Raw genomic sequence first — 4,989 nt, 5'->3', positions numbered from 1 at the left:
GAGCTATAGGCAAACCCCAGCTGACAGCTGGCAAGATAGCGGAGACCTTGGATCTATAACCACAGGAACTGGAGTCTGCCAACAACCTAAAAGATCTTAGAAGTGGATTCTTTCCCAGAAGTTCCAGATAAGATCCCAGATCACTGACATCTTGATTTCAGTTTTGTGAGACAAGACACAGAGCAAAGAAACCAATTAAGCCATCTGTAGAACTGTGAGACCATAAATTTGTATTGTTTTAATCCATTGGCTTTATGGTAATTTGTTTTGACAGCAATAGGAAACTACTTACAGATGTTCAATTCACTCATATAATTTATTTTGTGAAAAAGAAAAACAATTCTTAGGAAAAAGACACCTCTGGTTAAGGTTAACATCAATATTCTTTTTTATACACACAGTTGTGAGCTTATATTTCTTATAGTTCTCCCACGACTTTACTTGTAGAAGCGTTTTGTCACCAAACACGTCTTCATTCATTAGACATTTATTGAGTGTCTCCTCTGTCCAAAGGTCTTTGGCAGATATAAAGAATCCCTGCCTACGGTCTCATCCTTGTATGGAAGATGGGCTGACCCCTACAGGACAAAGCCTAACCAGCTCAACACAGCATACAGTGTTCAATCGTCTACCTTCTACCTATAGTTCTCTCCTTCCCCTTATGATCCAGCCAGACATGACACCAGCCTTTTTCTAAACCTCTGATTTCTTTTCATTCCTTTGAAACTTGGAATTTACAGTTCCATTACCTCAGGGTGGCTTTTCCCTCTGTCTGGAAGACTCCTCCCCCAGATAGCCAGATGTCTCTCTCACTCACCTTCTTCAAGTCTTTGCCGCATCTTATTATTTAAAATACCCCTATCCTGACCACTCTATTGAACATTGCAAACTACCATCACCTCCACAATCTGAATTGGCCTTATCCCTGCACAATTTCTATTCCATAACACTTAGCAACCTCCAACGTACTATATTATTCATTTGTTATATTCATTGGGTGTTATCTCTCTCTTTCCCTAATAAAATATAATGTCCACAAGAAAGTGACTTTTTAGCTGTCATGTTCACTGAGTTATCCCTAGCACCCAGAACACTGCCTCACTCACAATAAACAGACCCTTTATAAATAGTGATAGATCATTGAATGAATCTTTTCTTTTTTTTTCCCAGTAGTTACATAGGAAATTTATTATCCCCAAGAAGTGGTAAAAACTGAACATACAAACAGATTTTTTTTCCTTTGTGTACGCATTTAGTTTTATCGTAACAAAGCAACCTGTACACTTCTAACGCTTAAAGTGAGCATCATGTTTCCTTTCCAGCAAAACAAAAAGAAAAAATTTTAAATAAACAGGAATAAAATTACAACAGAGAATGTCAATTGCAAATAAGATCCTACAGGTTCTGCTGCTTCTCCCATCGAATGGCAGGGCTCAAGTCATCATTAGGAGAGAATTTTATTTTAAAATTGTCATCTGAAACTGCAAGGATGTCCATTAAACATCACAATTAAATATGCCAAAGGAGAAGCCATGTTGTCAAAATGCCCACTTAACCCACCCAAACATCTCAGACCCAACTTTAATGACCTTCTATAACCCCATTTTTTAAAGTTTTTTCTTTCTTTTTCTAAACAAGAGAAAGTAGACAGATACATGCTGGTAAATGCTAACTGTCCATATTCACATAGAGACACAGTGTAATCTCTGAGCCCAAAATACAGAGAAAGGAGGAAAAAGCTAGAATTCTATGCACTACTACACAGGGGCCTAGCACCCTCCAGCTTCCAGCAGACCTAAGGGAGCAGAAGGGTCTTCTTTTTTCCCACAGAGCATGGTGGTGTTGATTCCACAAAGTTTTTGTTGAGACAGGAAGGGGTAAAAAAGAGTTTGGAACAGAAAAGGATAGAGATTCTTTTCCCACTGAATTCTGCTCAAGGTATTTCCCCCCAAAATAAGTTGTGAGCCATGGTATAAAAGAGAAAAGAGACCTCAAAAACAGGGTGACCGAGCACAAGAGGAGGAGAAAAAAAAAAAAAAAAAAAGACTGTAACTTGCTCCCGGGGACTGGAGAAAATTTTAAAAAGAAGGTCAGAATCCATCAGTGTTCCATGAGTCATCTTCTCCTTCATCTTCCTCTCCTCCCTCCCCCTCAACATCATCTTCATCTTCTTCACCTTCATCCACATCCCCTTCTTTATCGATATCTTCCAATCCTTCTTCCTCTTCATCGTCATCTTCTTCTTTCCCTTCCTCATCATCCACGTCTGGAACCAAGTAGTACTGTCATGGATTTGGCCACATAGCATCTTTGATGACCTCTCGTAACTCATCTGCACCTGTATCAGGATGATCAGTAAGCCAGGTGAAGAAGCTTTCTGGTTCCTCATGCTGTCTCTTCCTGCTGGCTTTATTCTGCGTTTTGTCAGATCCTTTCTGGATTTCCATTTGATTTCAGTGGACTTCGAAGATGGATCACCACTCTCATTCAGATGAAATTCTTTGGAGAGAACTTTATCTTCGAAGTGAGGGTTTTCATCGAAATAAAAATCTATTCTGTAACCTGATTTAATATCTTCAAACTCTGTCACTTCGACTCTTGTCAAATAATGCAGCGCCTCTTCATTCTCCTCCCCAAGCAGTGCAGACACTTGTGGATGGTTAACAAATGTTGTTACCCCAAAATCTGGGCTTTGGGCGATCAGTTCTGACCTCTTCTGAAAAAATGGTTGGCGGAGTTTGTTATATTTCTGTTCTACTTTCAAAATCTCCTCACTGGTTTGTTCGTTAAGTCTGTCTGTTTCATTTTGTACTTCATCAATATGTTCAATTGCTTCTTGCTGTTCTTTTTCTTCCTTCGGCAACTTCAGAGAAGCAGGCATTTCCTCTGGCCTGGAGGCAGGAGTCAGTCGCGGTTTCTTCAGTTTCTTTGCTTGGGGTGGAAGTGAAGACTGGTTTTGGGGGCCAAAACCAGTCTGGGAGAAAAGCCAAGAATCCACCCAAGGGAAGAGGCTTGTACCAGGAGCTCTGAGAACTAAGGCTGCCCCAGGTGACAGAGGTTTAATTATCACAAACAGATTTGAGAAGTAAAGCATTTGCATCACCAGCCTTGCTTTAATATGTCTACTATAGTCTTGAAATTTTCCTGAGAAGGCAATTCTATGATCGATCTTTCTGGTTATTTCTCATTTTAAATCCTGATAGAGAAAAGCTGATCCACCTCTGACTTCCTTGCCCTTGCACGGTTCCATCAGAACCAATGCTTTTAAAAATCGAGGTCATCTGCCAGGTTTTGAGCTGTCTCCGACTCCTTTCCCACCCTTCTAAACTCTGTGATGCTGGAGCGGAGACTCTCACCGCATCTCTGCTTTGCCACCTGGCGCCTGTACAGACTCTGCCAATAGGAGGTTCCAGAGGGGAAGGGGAATGCTGAAAACCAAGAGCACATATTTTCAATAGTTATTTGTAGGGTGCACTTTGGGAGAGCCTGGTTGATGTCCACGAAAAGTGGAGAACTGACAGGTCCACAGGTCACCTTGCTAAGATCAGGAAGTGATCAGGGACTAGGACTTCACAATAGTCAAGTGTCTGGTATGCCCAACATTCTTCTAGGACTGATCCGGAAGTAAGGGAAGCATTGTTAGATAGGTTTTGGTGAAATAAAGGTCCACCTTACATATATAGGATGCTACCAAGAATGAATATCTTTCAAATTCTTGAAAGAGAACAGGATAGTTTATGATTCTCACTCACAGATTCCTTTCCCTGACTGTCCTTTTATGTTTCAATAAAGACATAAAAATTAATCCTTAATTAAATGCAATATTTATTACTTCTCTACTGCCACTCTTATTGGCTGTCAGTCTCCTTTTCGATAAACCTTTCAATCCATGATTGACATTTTTCCCCTTGTCTTTTTTTTAAAACTGTTTTAACCTCGGTATTCATATACCAGAAATGTAAGGATGAAAATTGTAAAGATTAGAGAAAACATTTTCTCTCTCATTACAAATACAAGTTGCTCCCTTTGAGGTTATTCTTTAGCATTTTATAATTGCTGAGTCATTTTTTGAAGTTGTCCTATAAGACAAAAAGTTTGCAAACAGCTACAAGCACCTATGAAGCCACATATGTCCCCCAACACATAAACCAAAGCCACAAATTGATATTTATAAAACTTCAAAAGTTTAAGAAGGTTCTTCTGGGACATGTGACTTAAAAGTACTGACACCATGAGTGACAAGGAGCCAGTGTGCTCCCTGGTAAAGAAATTCTAGCTCATGCTGGCACTGAACACGGTGCTTGAACTCACCCACCATTTAGTAGGTTACAGCATGCCAACTTTACAGAGGAAAGGTTTACGAAGGAAAAGTTTCAGTCTCTCCTTCTTTAGCCTTCTGTATCTTGCCCAAAGCAGTTTTACCAAAGCCAAAGTCTTAAGGGCTGGGCTCAATTTCCCCATTTTAAATAGGGATCACAAATAAAACTGTCAACCAGTAAGAATAAATGTAGTGAGTAAGAATAAATGTAGTGAGCTTCTTGGCCAAAGTGGTAGACTTAGTTTGGCCAGCAATGCCAGAGCAAATACATCCATGGGGCTCATTCAAACTGGACAGATGCTGACTTGGTCCCAACAACAGCAAGTGGAAAAACTCAGTCCTCAATTCACCTCATTGTGGGTTTGCCTGTTTTAAGTTATGCCTCCTGCAACCTAAATAGCAGCTATTTCAAAAATGTTTTCGTCTCCCAAATCCTAAAATGGATCTAATCACATAGTTTCATACTTAAAAACACAACAAGCAAACATGACCAATTTTCCTTTAAAACTGGAGGCATAGCAGATAAACAAAGATAATTTGAAACCCAGCATGTTTAGGTATGAGGGATGAAGAAAACGGCAATTTATTTTTTGAAAAACAATGAAAATCATTTTTTTAAAGAACTTCCAATATGCCTGAGAAATTTCAACTTTAAAGGCAATCTCCACAGT

The 4,989-nt window shown here is 39.6% G+C and overlaps 1 pseudogene across 1 annotated transcript; it reads right to left on the bottom strand.

Moving 5' to 3' along the window:
* Positions 1-1,681: 1,681 nt before the first annotated feature.
* Positions 1,682-3,100, bottom strand: LOC307186402 (protein SET-like; annotated as a pseudogene). Its single transcript has one exon. The product of its transcript is annotated as a protein SET-like (transcript).
* Between the last annotated feature and the right edge of the window lie 1,889 nt (positions 3,101-4,989).

This window comes from Stenella coeruleoalba (assembly GCF_951394435.1).
Source record: "Stenella coeruleoalba genome assembly, chromosome: 5".
Classification (NCBI taxonomy): Eukaryota; Metazoa; Chordata; class Mammalia; order Artiodactyla; family Delphinidae; genus Stenella; species Stenella coeruleoalba.
This window is presented reverse-complemented; position numbering and strand designations above follow the sequence as displayed.